Source organism: Sceloporus occidentalis, unplaced genomic scaffold, assembly GCF_023333645.1.
Source record: "Sceloporus occidentalis isolate IW3139 unplaced genomic scaffold, rSceOcc1.0.p SCAF_4, whole genome shotgun sequence".
Classification (NCBI taxonomy): domain Eukaryota; kingdom Metazoa; phylum Chordata; class Lepidosauria; order Squamata; family Phrynosomatidae; genus Sceloporus; species Sceloporus occidentalis.
The window spans coordinates 117,206,690-117,224,425 of NW_028316984.1; the positions used below are offsets into that span (position 1 = coordinate 117,206,690).

Sequence of the window (17,736 nt, forward strand, 5' to 3'; positions counted from 1 at the left end):
GTAGTTTACAGTACACCTAATGGCATGTAACAATTTCAACAAGCTGGAAGTCTACATTCCTCCCCATTCACTCCTGCCAAACAGTGAAGTTTTTATGTTCCTAGACAGTAGTGCATTTAGTTTTCTGAGTATTGTCGCCCCACCTAGTAGCTTGCCAGCTCTGCAATTCAAACTGTCTGCTGATGTTTGTCTGTGATCACAAACGATAAGCAAGGAAGGTCAGGTGAACCTTTGCTATCATTCGTGATTCTCTCTCTCTCTCTCTTTCTCTCTCTCTCTTTGGCACTAACAAGCAAAAATAATATGAGCAGTGGATTGAAACCATCTACAGGTAGAAGAAGTGGATTTGTTCACAGAATTATAGTAGGTAACGCTTTGAAAATGATCTTTTTGGTTCTGTTCTGGGGATGCAATGACCAAGGACAAAGCTTTGACTTTTTATTAAAGCATAACTTTTTGTTAAAGTTTTTGGGAACTAATGAATTTCAAATCTGAATATATACATGCTTTTAAATTGTAGTTTTTAACGTGGCTTTAACTGTTGCTATTAATGTGATTTACATTGTTACTATGTTTAAGATGGGTTTTTTTTTTTATTTTGTTCACATTATTATTGTATGCCACCCTGAGATCCTATGGTAAAGAGTGAGATAGAAGAGCTCAAATAAATAAAGTGCTATGTTTTGATACACCTGGTGGTATGTCATCTGTTTCCATCAATGTCTTGTTCACTCAAGGGGACATGCAAAACTGGTAATTACCTCCAAAATGAAGGACATATTTCTTGCTCAAGCTTTATACTTTAAGTCAAGTTTACATGGTCATTCTGAAATCAGAACATTCTGAAACCAACATTTACCTAGAGGACACAGGCTTTGAATGTTAAAGTTATCGTCTTCAATCCATTCATGTAACAAGATCTACAACCCATTAGATAACAGGTTCATGGAGAAATCTCTGCCTATATGACTTTAAAACCAGTTTGTATTTATACATTCAGAGGTGTTATGTTACTCTTCCTAACAATCCCTATAGCTACTCTCCCAAAGGCCAAAAATGGAAGCAGTTGTGTTTCTTGAATCATGCCAATAAACCAGTTCTAGCAGTTTCAATGCACACCAAGAACAGGTATCTTGCAAAACTAATAGGTCTTAATTGCTTATTTAAGACCAAATGAGCCCCTAATACCTTGATTTTCAACATGAATAACAATGCACTGAGAAAAACCACCCCCTCCACAAATACTGTGAAAATTGTAGCTAAGTTCAGAGGACTGGAACATCTGAGTGTGTGGCAAGTAACATCATTGCCCCTGCCAACAGAAAAGGATGCTTCATCTGCTCCATGCATCTGAGGAAGTAGACTCAAGTCTACAAAAGCTCATGCTCCCAGCTTCTTTCTTTCAATTAGTCTCAAAGGTGCTACAAGATCCCTTTGCAAACAGAAAAGCATGTCAACCTTATGAGTTCTGGATCCACTAAACCATTGCCTAAAGAGACAATTCCAGTCAGGATAGGCAATACAGTGAACCCTCCATATACACAGATTTTTTTATCAACAGATTCAAGCATCCATGATTTGAGAATATTTAAAAATGTATAAATTTCAAATAGCAAACCTTCATTTTACCATTTTAAAGAACACCATTTTACTGTGCCACTGTATTTAATAAGATCTGACCATCCATGGATTTTTGTTATCCACAGAGGGGCCTGGAACCAAATCCCAGTGGATACCAAGGGCCCATTCTACTGGGCTAATATGACTTGGCATTCATAGCATATTGTACGTTGAAAGTGTATAGTGCAAAGAAAGTTGAACATACTGGATACTATAATGCAATGGATATTCCATGCTTTTCCAGAGTAAGCAGATGGAAAGAACAAGATTTCTTTTCACATGTAATTCTAGTGCCCTGGAATATTTTTGTCTGTCACACAATTTTGCAACATCCCTATATTATAGCCTTTTTTTTCCTTTCATATACACAGTTTCCTCCAATGAATTTCATCAATAGTGGATAAGTGCTGTGCTGTTCAGAGTAATCCTGCTGTTTGCTGTTTAGCAGAGCTCACTGTAGTGAGCAACAGCTGCAGCTATACAGTCAGCCCCATCTGGCCTGTTGTCCCCAGGAACTTATCTCTGCTCATTTTAAACCAAGCTCTAATTATATAATTAACATTGCACTATGAATGGTATATACATTATAAAAAATTTTGAGGCCACCGGGTATTTTGTCCAGATTGTTTGTCTGGCCGAGTGATATGCCACTGAAAGAAAACATACTGGAAACAAGCAGAGATCTCATTCAACAATAATGATATACTGCATAAGACAAAAGCAACAAACCTAGTTAAACAGGAAAGGTATGAGCTGCAGCTACAGAGAACTTCTGGCTTTCCTGCCTAGAAGGAACAAATACTAGAGAGCAACCTTTTAAAAAAGCAAAGAAGAGAAAGTATTCAGAAACCCAGACAGACCTTAACAGAGTCTAACACATTTCTACCCCTCCTTATATTTCTCATTGGCACAACAAAAGGCACATAAAAAGAACAAAACTCTTCATCTGCCTCCTGGTTTTTCTTGCAAAATTGACTGATGTATTTTCAAACAAAAATAAAGATAAAGTATGCCTTCTGTTGTTAACACTGGAACTTGCAAAGCAGGTTGCCAGAAAGAAGAGAGACAAGAAAGAGAGCTGGATGAGACATTCATAAATAAGCACTTACATTGTGCCCACAAAGCATATAGAATAGCTGGCACTATTGCTGAAAGCCAGTGTGAATCTACACACAAACAGAGGCTTGTGCATTAAGGATAGCATTGCTAGAAGATGAACAAACCAAACTTTCATTTTAAAAAGCAAGTTACACATTGGAATCAATCCAAAGACTGTTGAAAATCAATTCCATCATCACGTGAGGTGCTTTGCAGCAAATATGCATCTTCAAGAAAAGAAAAAGGAAAAGAAAAACATCTGGCCCTCTATTGAGATGTAATAGATAGCAATACTGGAGCTGCCACTTGCACTGCAGAAAAAATGCAGTTTGACACTGCTTTAATTACCATGGCTCAATGCTATGGATTTCTGGGATTTGTAGTTTTGTCAGATATTTATCCAAGTGCTCTGGTGTCACAACAAACTACAGATCATAGAAATCCATAGCATTGAGCCACGGCAGCTAAAGTGGTGTCAGTCTGCATTATTTCTGTAGTGCTGATGCAGCCTGAGAGGGCAGAGTGACTCTGTCAGAGCTAGATATTTTGCTGTATGAGGCAACGATCAAGATGGACCCTCCAATTCCATATTCAAATCCTGACTGACACTTGAATATTTCCTCAAAACTGATGATGATACAACATCCTTTACTGCATGGGAGAGCAATAGGCTAGGCTATAGGCCAAAGGAAAGAATGCATGAAAGATGGCTTCACTCTCTTCTCCAATACTTTTCTGTCACCTCCCAGTACCTTCCACCTGAAGTGACTGTTTCATTCTGTCTAATGTTAGGGACAACTCAATCTCCACATTTCTTCATTTGGAGCAGGACCAAGAAGCATGGCATTTAGCCTTTTTCTCTAGCAGGAAGCCCAGCTCCCTCCATCACGTCCTCCTCCTTTCCCTACATTTCAGCCTTCCATCCAGGAGGAATCCCTAGAAGCATGGCATTTACATTTGGAGCAGGACTAAGAAGCATGGTTTCTATCATCCCCTCCACCCCCTACATGTTTTCCTGAATGTGTTGCCGCTTGCATCACTGATGACTGACATGCATTTTGAAGTGGCACAACCTAATGGGAATGATAATCATGCCAAAAAAGAAGTTAATACCCTGAATAATGAAAAGATCCGCTTTCATAATGGGAACAACACCTCAACTGGAATCGATTCTCCAACCCAGACTGAAAATAAATCACAAACTGGTTTAAATATAAGTGGGAATGGGCCTAAAGAGTTAGACATGCAAGGGCAGAGTGAGATTGTTGCTAAGGCAATGGCTGGCTTAAGCTAGAAGCGATAGAACTCCATATACTGTGGGGAAAAGTAAGAGCCTACTCAAAATATTTTGTTGTTTAGGTGGAAGAAGAAGATGGTGCCAATTCCCATTTTGAATAAAAAAGACAAGTAGATAAGAAGTTGAATTTTTCTCCAGCACTGGCACTGACTCAGCCTCTTCTGCCACATTTTTGGTTTGAGCATTGTTCTACAACTCTGGAGACCAGGGTTCGAATCCATCCTCAGCCATACAAACCCACTGCATGACCATGGACAAGTCACACTCTCTCATCCTCAGAGCAAGGCAAAAGCAACCCCTCTCTGAACAAATCTTGCCAAGAAACCCCATGATAGAATCTCCTTAGCATTGCCATATGTTGGAAGTGATTTGAAGGGATACAACAACCTTCCTTTTATTATTATTCTCAGTCGCCTTGATAGCTTTACCACAAGTGTCACTAGCAGAGAGCTTGAAAGCTTTCTGGTAGCAATTCTGATAACTAATATGCCAGCAGAATCCCAGGTGGGGTCCCCCCCATATGGGAATTGGAGATATTGGTTTGTGCTTATTTTCTTTATGTATTGGGACCCATATGAGGCTGCCCCACATCATTTTTTCAAGCTTTATAGTGGTTCAGTCCATTAGGTTCCTGGAACAGAACTGGGGATGAGGTAGGGATCAAATACTATTCATTCACCCCATTATTGAATTGCACTTTTCTACTACAAATTATTTTGTGAATTGCATGATGATCATGAGGATAATAATATAGATGATGATGATGCTGAAAATGCTATGGTAAAGTTAAGCTATTTTCATTCACATATTTCTTGACACTGTTCTTGAAGAACGTGTCATGAGCACCAATATTTGCTATATCTAAATTCAATAATATTAAGAAAATTGTAGAGGACCAGCACTTGTGACTGACAAAACTAAGCTCTTGACTCAAATTATGGCTTGAGGCAGAGGAGGACTTGACAAAGCAGTATAACTCTCTTCCTTAAAGTAAAATGACTTGGAGAGAAGCCATTTTGGGGCTGTGCAGACAGATCAGGTCTGTGGCAACTGCACAGCACGGCCCTGATCTGGCCTTTCCAGGATGCGAAAAGGAGCTGCAAAAAGTGGCTCCTTTTTGCACCCTGGAAAAGGCGCAATAGCTGTGGCACCACGGCTTTACAGCGCTCCTTCAGCTCTACACTGTGTGGACACAGCGCCAAGGAGTGCCCCGACTCCGCCCCCAATCCAGCCTTTAAGGCCATTCTGCACAGGACTTTGTTACCCGTTTTACAGCTGATTTACAATAGCTCCTCCTTAGTGTTCTTAAGATGTGCTTTGAAAAATCTTACTTAAGAGCTGGAATTTTAAATGTTTGAATATCTTTTTGTGTTGAAACACCAACTGCACCAATTTTACTCTTTTGCTGTTGTGATTTTTATGTTGGATTTTATATTTTGGTTTTATGGTTCTTATCTATTTTATTACTGTAAGCCACCCAGAGAACTTTGTGATGGGGAGGGGCTAAAGAAAAGAAGTTTCTGTTATCTGAAGGAAGGAAAGCAGATATGTAGAAAGGTAGATACCAAGGAAGGTCAAAGAAAAAAGTGCAAAGGCAGGCTTAATGCTGATCATAAACAAAAACAAAAATAATGGCCACAGAAGATATACATAAATTCAATCTAGACAATGAGGAAACTGAAATAGTTAAAGAATTCCCATATCTTGGATCAAACATTGATCAGAATGGAGAGTGCAGTCAAGAAATCAGAAGAAGACTAGGAATGGGAAGGGCAGCTATAAAAGAACTAGACAAGATCCTAAAGTGTAAAGCTATTCAACTGAGCACCAAAGTTAGAATAGTCAAAGCCATTGTATTCCCCCTCACCATGTATAGACATGTGATCTGGACAGTTAAGAAAGCAGATAAGAAGAAAATCAACTCAGTTGAGATGTGGGGCTGAGGATATCGTGGGCAGTCAAAAAGACAAACGAATGAGTCTTTGAACAGATCAAACATGAAATCTCCCTGGAAGCCAAGATGGTCAAAATGAGGTTGGCATACTTTGGCCACATCATGAGAAGGCATGATACATTAGAAAAGAGAATAATGCTAGGAAAGGTAGAGGAGAGAGCAAGACTGCACACTAGATAGATAGACTCAGTCAGGGAGCTTATGGATCTGAATCTGCAGGACCTGAGCAGAGCAGTGGAGCACAGGGAATCTTTGAGATGTCTCATCCACAGGGTTGGCATGAACTGGGATTGACTTGAGGGCAGTTAACAACACCAAAGATAGGTAGGTGGATAGGTGGGTGAGTTCATGCAATGAGTGCTGAAAGGACTGTAGGGAAAACAAGGTCAGAGGAAACATGCTTGGGGAGTCTCAAGATTTGCAAAGGCCAAAAGCCCTCCCCGAAAACAACTCAATGAGAACTGAGCATGCTCAGTAACCACAGACTGCTGCTTATCTGTTACAGGAAGGGAAGAATAGAAAAGGCAGAGTAGGACATACAGTTCTACTATTCTGGAGGAAAGCATGGCTGTTTGGCTGAATCACTAAACAGGAGCACATCATTGCACTATTTTGCTGCAGCTCCCAATTGTACAGTTAAAACTTAAAACATTTGGAACCAATCCAGTTTAGTTTCACTGACCTCAGCAGAACTAAAGAAAAGTGTTTTGATTTAAGCATGGACAGTAAGCCTTCTAGGGAGAGACGCCATCACATATATTTTTATATGCAGTACCCAATACACCGTTGGTGTCAAATAAACTTTAAATGATAGCAGTGGAGGTTTTTAGGTTGAAAATGTGGGTTATTTTTCTTCATTTTATTGGAACTTTTATGTATATGATGTCATGATGTAAGCCGCTTTGAGAATTGCTGTTAATAGAAGATAGACTCTCCAAATGTTTCTGACTGACCCCACAGCCTCAAAATACATAATTCTAACAATACAATAATTCCCCCTTAAAAAACTGAAAATCTCACTAAAACTTTGAAATCGATTTCTACATTTATAGAAAAAAATACCACATTATAAATAATACAAGAAATACTAGGGGGAAAAATACTCCAAATGCAAAACAGCAACTATCAGTCACTGAAAACCTCCTGAAACAGATACATATCGTCCAGTTTCCAAAAATTCATGGACAATCATGTTGGGCCTAAACAGAAACATGGTTAAAAAACAATTACTGTTTCATTTAACAAAGCATGTGCAGTAGGATCTAGAAGGATGGAGGATTCTGTTGGAAAACAGAGCTGTTTAAGAACAAACAGCATACAGGGTGTATCTACACTGCATAAATAAAGCAGTTTGACACCACTTTAACTGCCATGACTCAGTGCTATGAAATTCTGTGAGGTATTTGGCCTTCCTTGTCAGAGAGCTCTGGTGCCTACCATACTACAAATCCTAGATTCCTTAGCACTGAACCATGGAAGTTAAAGTGGCATCAAACTGCTTTATTTATGCAGCCCTAGACTTTCTAAAGGTATAAGATAATATTTTGTCTCCAGTATGTAACTGAAACATGGTTCAGGTATGTAATGAATGCTCTTACTTCATATTTACTTATTCCCTTATTACTGATTTCTTTTAACCTAGCCTCCTCTATTCTATGGACTCAGGATAAGTAACAACACACCAATTATTCTGTGCCTTCTGAGTCTTACCTGAGCCTTGACCATTGTAAGATATTTTCATTTTTCTTTTTTTTTAAAGGCCTTGAGTCATTTCAGCAAACTGTACATGTCTGAATTTGATGTGTGTGTGCAGAATGATAGTTCTTACATTGAAGGAAAGCCTCTGAGTACACTTCATCTGTCCTAGTGGGCTCAGTTTGATACTGAGAGGTATACTTCAAAGTACATTCCAGATTGTGTATTATGGTCAAAGTGAAACATAGGCATGAAAGTGGTCTCTTAGGTACACTAGTGTTTGGGAACTTCAACTCTCAAAGAGTTCAGTGAGTAGAGACAGTGGTAAAGGCCCATGCGAGTTACATTCCAAAATATGTGGAAGGCCAAAGCCATTCCACCTCTGACTTCTTTCATTGCTAGCACCTCATGCTGAGGACAAAAGAGTTGGGAGTCAGTGCACAGACTGGAAAACTGGAATAGGTTGCTCCTTATTAACATTCTCATGGTCATGTCAAACCATAGCCGAGATCTTAGGTTATTTTAGAGAATAAAATATAAGAAAATACATATTAACTCTAACTACATTGTAAGTACACAATATGTGTAATCTTAATGCTTATTTTCCCCTCTAACAATAATAAATAACAGGATAAAACATAAGCTCACTCATATGTAGCAAGAGCTTTTATATTTTTGCAAGGAAATTCAATCTTTCTATTTCTCTCTAGTTATTTTATTATCCATATAAACTATACCACAACCAATTTAGCCCAGAGTTCTGGAACTCTCCCAGAGTAGCTTGGAGCATACTGTACATGTTAAAGGGAAGGAGGAAAGGAGTGGGAGAGAACCACCATCTGAAACTCATTAATCAATTAGAATTTTTAAGGGCTTACATCAAAATGTGATCTATTCTGATAAAGTAAACTCTAATTCACAAGCAGCCTTTGTCCTTTGTGTTATGAATACATTTGATACAAAGTGTATGGTGTGCTTAAAACACAGCAGGAAAGGAACCTGGCACATGCCTGCACTCTGATGCTTAATACTTATGCAAGCCTGTTGGATTGGAAGCCAGCACAAAATGACATTAGCAAATAGATTCATTTTTCTTGCAGGTGGTCACTAACAGGGCAATTCTATGCACAGCCACTCATGAGAATAGAGTTTACGCTCAGGTAGGTAAGGATTGCAGCCTAAAAGCCTGAGAATGTCCACAGAATTATTTCTCCTCAGCTTTCTCCTCCTCCAGAAATTTCACTGAGAAGGACTCAGGGTGGATCAGGGCCTTTTATTACTGTCCTGTTGAGTATATTTCTTACATACTTTTCTTTTTTGTAGATTAAACAGTACAATTAAAGTCTGTCACCACTTCTTGTTTTAAAAAGGGGGGTGATAGAAGGCCAGGGAAAGAGGAGCAGGGTGAAGCCAGAACAGAGTTTAGAAGCCAGTGGGCCTGACAGAAGAGTGAGAAATTGTTGCCTGGTGTGTCCTCTTTGCATTTGTCATCTGTGGATTCTTTCTTTCTTTCTTTCTTTCTTTCTTTCTTTCTTTCTTTCTTTCTTTCATGTGTGGATTAAACTGTGCAGTTAATCTCTCTGTGTTATTTGTAATTTCAACACTGATCAGATTTTGGGTGTGCATGCTATGCAAGCTGGATATGTGTTTTCTGTGTGAATGTGTCTATGTTCGGTATAGGATGGGAGTTGTGAGTTCCTGCATATGGTCACATTTATTTATTTATTTTTAATTTATGTCACATTTATAGACAAGGTTCTAAATAGGAGAATTTATAATTAGCTTAGTATTGTGACTGGGCCAGCTATAAAGGCCCAACGAAATTGCTTCCCAATTTGTATACTGTAAAGACCGGGGAATTTCTAAGAAATGGAGCACAGACAGGCTTCTCCAATTAAAGTTTTATTTTTATTAAAAGGTAAATCACACAGCAATTCACTAGCACACACACATTCATACAAGGATCAGGAAATCAGGAGTTAGCATGGGATAGAATTATAGGCAGCACTACAGATGAGGCTTCTTCCAGACTTCAGTTAGTTGAGATGGAGATGAGGCTCAGTCATGAAATGAACAACTGGGCCAGGAGCTAGACAAGAGGTCAAAGAGACATCCCCCTTCAATCTAGACTAATACACTGAGAAGAGAAATTTGTGGGTTTTTAAAGGGCAAAATTAAGCCTTGGCAAAAGGTGTGTAATTGCTTGGGCGGCACCTGGACGGAAGTGTCTGATTGTTTGGGTGGGATATTCCTGTCTGACAACAGCCAAGGGAAGCAGTTAAGGATCAGCTTGGGCAAACATTATGCAATTTTCTGGTTATTTGGATTAAATGATAGTCTCAATTAGTGACTCACAAACTATCTGAAAGGTATTGTTTGGTAAGGCTGACCTCACCTGGATATGGTGTGTATATGTCCCCTAGCCTTGGGAATAATGGTGGTCAGCAAAACCAGAATCCATTTGAGGCCATGTGAAATATCATTCATACCAAAATTTCAGAAAAGTGCATTGCCAGTAACACCCTTTTTTCATGACATGGTCCCGAGGTGATTTATGCCATGATCTCTGTGCAGGATTTGTATTTAGAAAAGAGCATGTAGGTGCATGGTTGTGTGTTTTCTGTGTGAAGTGAGTTTTCAAGTTACGTCTTGAAATTCACATTAGGAAATAATCTGGTGTGGAAATCAGGTTATTTCCATTGATTTGCCACAATGGAATCTCTCTGTAACATTTTAACCTGATTCCTGTTCACACTTGGCAATGGGATAAAATGCCATGGGGAGGTTCCATTCTGGCAGGAGGGAGGGAGAGGAAGACGAAGTAGGAAGAGGAGAGTAGGGATGACAGACTGATGTCAGGTACCGGAGGGAGGAAAAAAACATTCTTAAGGATTCTGTACGGGTGGTATGGGAGGAGGTCAATGAAGACGAGATGACACTAAGGGTCCAGAGATGGGACAGTGGAGTGGGTGGGTGGTCTCCCCACTCTCCTGCCTTTTCTCACTGTCCAAGAGGGCGCCCCATTGGGGCTGTGCATTGCCACTGAGCCCAACTTCTCTTTGCATCCCACAGAGAAGACAGGTATGTGTGAGGGTCTTTCTTACTTACTGCCCAGCCCAGCCCTGCACTCTTGTCTTCTCCAGCTTCCCTGCCATCTGCCAAGTGGGTGAGTTTGAAAGCTCTGCTGCTGTTCCGAGCCATGGGCTGAGTAGTTGTGATACTGCAGCAAAGAAGGGGAATGCTCACTTAGGACTTTATCACACGGTGACCTATGTGCTTCCATCCCAAAAATGGTTAAAGTGTTGGCATCCTGGAATAGCAAGCAAATTTGCTAATGATTATCACACAGAGAGCACAACAAAGGGTGAAAAGCACATTAGTTAGGCAAGAAAGTGGGTCAAAAGCGAATTTGGATTTCAGACAGATGAGGACAAATCCTGTTGCTAGCTTGGAAATAACTTTTTCGTGCATTCTCCAAACTGTCATTTCCATAAGTGCATATACACACATGCCCCAGAAATCTGTAGATGGGAAACCGGGGAGGAAAATCTTCTTTGCCCCAGAAGCTGTTTCAGAGGAAGGAAGGTTGAGGTTTCCCTTTGGAAACTCCCATAAAACCACACACACACATACAGACACTAGAGAGAAAGAGGACAGGGCTGGTCCATAAACCTGTCTGGTTTCAGCGAGGGCTGAAACTCACAGATGCCCTCCTTTTACAAGACATGTCCTCTATTTCTCCCTCCTTTATAGGAGGAATTCCAAAACATCCTCTTTCTCTGCCTTCTACCATCAGCTGTTCCCTTAGAGGCTGCTTGGAGGCTCTATTAGAGGTGGAGACCAGCCACGTGAAGGAAAGAGGTGTGTGTGTGTGTGTGTGTGTGTGTGTGTGTGTATCTCTTTAAGAATAAGGCTGCCTCCCTCTCCTTGGCACAGCAAGGAACTCTGGGAAATCTGGGAACAGGGAGAATCGATGACATAGTTTTCAGACTGGTGCAATTAATGTGAAGAAAGTGAATTCATGAATGAACTGGAAATGAAAACACAGTCTTTTTGCAAAAATGGCCATTCCTTGATTCACCTCACTTTCTGTCTGGATTCTGACCAGTTTGTGTGCAGCAGCATCTGAAAAGCAATTGCAAAATTGTCCCTGGATGACCTTGTATTGTGACCAGTATAATCTTCCATTTCCCCCCATTTGAAAAAGTCCTTAGTCTGCATTAATAGAAGCATAGGTTCAAAGCTAAAGAAAGTCATAGCCCCACTATATTCTGTACTGATCAGGCCTCATCTGGAGTGCTGTGTTCAGCACTGGACACCTCAATTTAAGATGAATATAGGGGTCGTTCTCACTACAATTTGCACTGAATCGTGATGTGGGTTATATGACCCTCATTCCCACTTGAAACAGCTTCTGATCCTCATTGGATCAATTCTAGTTGGAATAAAGCGGCCCAAACGGGAAAAACCCAGGTTATCTTGATAGTAGTTTTTTGGTGCTTCTTTTCAGAAGAAACTATTCTGATGCATGTCCAATAAGTGGGAACACCAGATGAGAATTGATTCTTTCTGAGGGGAAGGACAAATGGCAGAGGGATGTTTACCATCCCTCCTGAAAGACACCCCACTGCTACTTTTTGGGTTTTTTTTTTAAATTAACTTTATTGCAAAATCAATAGATTGGTAAAGCAACTATTTGCCTTTCCAAAAGTTGTTTTAGCAATATATCAATTTTGCGATAAAGTTTTTGTTTTGTTTTTTTAAAGTGTCTTTTGTGCACCTCCTTCTCCTCCCGGATCCCCCAACCTAGCCTCCATCCTGCTCCTCCTCCTCCTCTCTGCTCCATTCCCCAGCCTTGCCTTGCTCTCTTATCCAGCCTCCACACTCCCTCCTTTTCCTCCTTCCTCCTCCTCTGATCCAGAGAGAGAGCCGAAGGGGGTCTGGTCAGCAAGGAAGAAAGACATGGGGGAGAAGCCTTCCTCAGGGACCTTCTCCGCACCTCATGGTGTCCCGGCCCTGCCATCCCGCCTGCCAAGCCCCACCGGTGCCTGCTCCTCCTCCTCGGCAGCTCAGAGGGCTGTGGCCACCAGAGGTAAAGGGTCCAGCCGGGGCCACAGCCTTCCGAAGGGGTTCCAGGGGACAGTGGCTGTCTGGCTGAAGGGCTGCTCCACCTTCCCCAGCTCCAACTAATGGGGGCAACAAGCGTGCTAAACAAAAGTGATTCCACAAAAGGTCCCTTTTCATAGCGAGAACAAGGGACCTTTTGGATTCGCTTCACATAGCTGAGCATGACCGGATTGGAAAGCGGGTTATACCCCCAGTGGGAATGACCCCCCTAGATAAGTTGGAGCAGGCTCAGAGAAGGGCAGCAAGGATGATAAGAGGTATAGAGTACAAAACATACGAGGTAAAGTTGAAGGAGCTGAGCATGTTCAGCTTGGTGAAGAAAAAATTGAGGCATGACGGTGGTGGTGGGGGGTGACTTCTTAAATATCTCAAGCACTTCCACCAAGAGAAGGGTGCAGGCTTGTTCTCTGATGCTTCACGAGGTAGAACCAGGTCAAATGATTTGAAGTTACAGGAAGGTAGATTTTTCTGAGATTAAAGTCAGAAGGAACTTCTGGATAGTGAGAGTTGTTTACAATGGGACCAGTTGCCTAGAGAAGTGTCGTGGTCTCATTCTCTGGACATCTTCAGAAAGAGGCTGGACAGCTACCTGCTGGGGATGTGCTAGCTCAGTGGTTCCCAAACTTTAGTCCCCATTTGTTTTGAACTTCACCTCCCAGAAGCCCCAGCCAATTTTGCTGACAGTCAGTAGTTATGGGAGCTGAAGACCAAAACACCCAGAGGACCAAAGGCTGGGAACCCTGACCCTGCACTGAACAGGGGGCTGGACCTGATGGCTCATAGGGTCACTTCCAGCTCTACAATTCTATGGGGAGAAAACCATGCTCCCCTTAAAACCTCTTAGACCCTTTCGATCCCACCATTCACAGCAAGTCTGGCACTCCCCCCACCCCCCAGCTCCTTCATTAATAGAAGCATAAAATCACTTCTGCAGAGACAGCCTTCCCCCGCCCCAGAGCTTCACTCTTGGGATCACTCTCTTGCCCAGATGGCTGGAAGCCCTTGGCAAGCAGTAACTGAACGTAGCTCCACCAGCCTTCTCTGGGCAATTGGTCCCAAAGAAGGAGGAGGGGGGGGGGCTTACAGTGTTTTAGCTAATGTTTCATTTAATCCCAACCAGGCTGCCCTACTTGCCTCTCTCTCTCTCTCTCTCTCTCTGTCCCATCTTCTCCACTCCTCCCTTCTCTCTCAATCCTGCCTTCCCCTCTCCTCCTTTCTCTCTCTCTCTCAATCTTCCCTTCCCTTCTCCTTCTTTCTTCTTTCCCTCAGTCCTCTCTTTCCCCCTCCTGTCGTCTCCTCTGCTCCCTTCTCATTCTCCTTCAATCCTCCCTTCCCCTCTCCTCCCTTTCTCTCTCTCTCTATCTCATAGGATCTACGTGTGATAAAGTCTCTCTTTCTCCTCCTCTCATGGTCCTCCTTTCCATCCAGCAAAAGTGCCCTTTGCGGCAGCAGTCCTTGAGCCCAGATCTGCAATGCGACGAGCGAAGGGAAAGCCCTAAGAAAAGAGGATGGGGGGGGGGGCAGCCCTCTATTATGCTGAAAAGAGGAGACCAAGGGTTCCTCCACCGACCCCTTTCCTTCCGTCCCCCCCCCCCCCAATTCTCTAGCTAGTTCCCAAGAAAGGCTGAAAGCCACTCCTATAAATATGAAACTGATGCTTCTATTAGTCCTGCTCCAAATGGGGGGTGTTTTGGAATTCTTCCTGGACAGAAGGTGCAGATAGAGGACTTGTCCTGGAGAAGGACCTCTGGTCACCCTGCCAAAAACACAGATTATTATAGGAATATAATATAATATAATATAATTAATATAATACCTCCTAGTGGTGTAGTGGTTTGAGCTTCGGAGTCTGACTGGAGAGCAGGGTTCAAATCTCATGAAACTCACGGAGAGAGTTACACTCTTTCAGCCTCAGAGGATGGCCATGACAACACACACACCCCAAAACAAATGCTGCCATGATAAGTTCGCCTTGGGGTCGCCATACATCAAAAATGGCCAGCACCCAACATCCACATAAAATGTAAATGCTACTAAGTATATTTCTGAAGGGATGGACCAGAAGAAAGTGGCATCTCATGAGTAGCATGAGATGCCAGGGTATTTTATTATCATTATTATTAAATATGCAAGAATTATTGCGTTGTTTTAGGAGGGAGGGGACAATGAGATGTGTTTTTTTTATAATGTATGATGCATTTGATATTTTTTTAATGACTGTTGTAATAAGCTCCCTCGAAGCTGTTGGAGAGGCGGGGTAAAAATAAATTATTATTATTATTATTATTATTATTATTATTATTATTATTATTAGCATTTCTTCTCATTTCTTGGACCCATTCCCCCCACTCTCCCAGAATGTCATAGCACTGAGCCATGGCAGTTCAAGTGGTGTCAAGCCGGATTATTGCTGCAGTGCAGAGAATGACTTCCAGACGTTGGTTATGGATCACCAAATCCCATCATCAGAATAACCAGTGGCCAGGGACGATGGCAACTGGAGGATGATAGCACCATCGAGATGGCCATAGATACATGAGACCCTAAAGCATTGGCTGCCTCATAATAAGTTCCTTCTGCCTCCCACTCCCTCTCAAACCCAGGCAGCCCACGCTTCCAAGAGTCTCCTGGGTCTGGCTTTGCTGGAAGAAGGCACTGCAAACGATCTGCATTCAAAGTCCCCTATTCATGCGCAAAAGCCCTGCGCTGCAAGACCAGCTCCTCCAAGTGGCAACCATGCTTTCAATTTAATTTAGTTCAATTTAATTTATCCCCCCGAGAAAGAGACCTGAACCCCCTTCCCTTCCCCTCTCCAGTGCATGGGTCCTCATCGTCAAGGAGGACCAGGCACCGCAAAATGGAGGACATTCCCCAAAAAATAAAAGCTAAAAAACACTCCCCCAGAAATGCAAAACCCATGCTCCTTAGCCCTGCTCCAAATAGAGGACCTTTGGGAATTCCTCCTGGAGAGGAGGGGGGAAATGGGTCCTGGGAAAGGAGGATCCTGCTCCAAATAAAGGACATCTGGGGATCCCTCCTGGACAGGAGATGGCAATGGAGGGCATTCCTAGAAAAAGGGAGGACTTTACAAAACAGAAAGCTCAAAACACGCATGGAAATGTGAAAGTTGGCTTCTTAAGTCTGTCCATGTCTCCTTTGCAAAATGGAGGACAGGACAAACTATAAAGCTAAAACCACTCTTAGAAGTGTAAATTCGTGCTCCTTAGCCATGGCCCCATATGGAGGACCTTCCTGGACAGCAGGCTGAAATGTAGTGTAGGACCCGTCCTGGAAAGGGAGGACCCCTGCTGGTCACCCTGTTCATTCATCACAGTTCTGCTCCAAAGGGAGGACCTTTGGGGAATTCCTCCTGGGCAGAAAGCGGAAATGGAGGACAGCTCCTCGAAAAGGAGGACATGTCCTGGAAAAGGGTGCTATTCGTGCTACCTAGTCCTGCTCCAAAGGGAAGACCTTTGGACAGTCCTCCTGGACAGAAGGCGGAAATGGAGGACCCGTCCGGGAAAAGGAGGATTCCCCCTGGTCACCCTGCTTCTGAAAATGGCTCCAAAGGGAGGATTTTGGAGGAATTCCTCCCGGACAGAAGGGAGGGGTGGAATGGGAGGGCCCGTCCGGGAAAAGGAGGACGCAGGGGGGTTCCCCTGCTCCTTGTTTCAGCTGGTTTGCAAAGGCAGAGAGAGTCCTCCTTCCCCTGAGAGGGCTCTGCCTTAGGAGCAGAGATCCAGCCTTCCTTCCTTCCTCCCTCCTCCTTTGTCTGTCTTTCTTTCTCTCTGCAGAAGCAAACAATTCCCTGAAGGCAGTGTCCCACTCACTCTCTCTCTCTCTCCGCGGGCAAAGTCCCCAGCGCACTCCTCTCCGCTCCGTCGGGCTTTCTTCCTCTCTCTTTGGCCAAGAGCAGCAGCAGCAGCAGCAAGAGCAAGAGCAAGAGCAGGAGCCGCCTTCCTGCCACTCTTCATACTTCGCAGTTCTCTCTCTTTGGGAAACCTGTTCCTTTTTTTCTTTTTTTTAATAAAACCCTGCCAGAAACAGATTTCCTACATTTCATCCGTCCGCACAGACTTTGGAGCGCTCTTTGGAGGAGGGGAGCCTGGAGGAGAGCAAAGGCAATGGACACTCCACACACACACACACACACACACCCCAACAAAGATCCGATGCAGAGAGATTGAATTACATCCTCCCTTGGCTGGGAATTAGGGGGATTGTGTGGGGAGGATTCAGCTCTGTTGCTTCCAGTATTTGGGGGGGCTGAAGGGGAGGGAAAGTCGGCCCTGCTTGGCTTTACAAAGATACTGGCTGGGATTGATTGGGGAAGGATTCTTGATACGTTGATGAAAGGTTTCCATTGAGAGACCCCCATGACCTGATGGTCGCCTTATCCTTTTGAGGTGGTGAAAAAAGTCTCCGCCTAGAATCCTAGAGGCGGAAGGGATCCCAAGGGCCATCCAGTCCAACCCCATTCTACCATGCAGGAACTCACAATCTAAGCACCCCCAGCCTCTGTTTAAAGACCTGCAAAGAAGGAGGCTCCACCACCACTCTCTTCTGAGGAAGTATGTTCCACTGTCAAACGGCTCTGCACATCAGGATGTTCCTCCTGAGATTTAGGTGGCATCTCTTTCCCTGGATGTTATCAGACAAGGGAAATTGGAAGTATAATCCAATGGCAATCCAAACGCAATTGTGGGGTTTAACGTTATTGCGTGATAGACTACCACACGCAATTTCGGGCAATGGCAAGCTATTTCCGGGCAATGGGAAGCCAGTTCGAATGCAATTCGCATTCACGTAAATTTGCTGTACTCACGAATGCGTTCTGGCCTCACTTTCTTTTCATTCAAAATTAAGAGAAACTCCTTATGTGTGATGACGTCCCCTGCATTGCCTCCACTTTAACCTTCCAATTTTCCTCATGTGATAAAGTCCA

At 42.9% G+C, this 17,736-nt stretch overlaps 1 protein-coding gene across 1 annotated transcript in view; it reads right to left on the minus strand.

The window, feature by feature from the left end:
- Positions 1 to 16,682, minus strand: part of GAS2 (growth arrest specific 2) — a 156,535-nt gene extending 139,853 nt beyond the window's left edge. Inside the window, exon 1 of the mRNA XM_089521345.1 lies at positions 16,622 to 16,682. The gene's annotated coding sequence lies outside the window, so the exon portion shown is untranslated. The remainder of the gene's footprint in view (positions 1 to 16,621) is intronic.
- Positions 16,683 to 17,736: the final 1,054 nt, after the last annotated feature.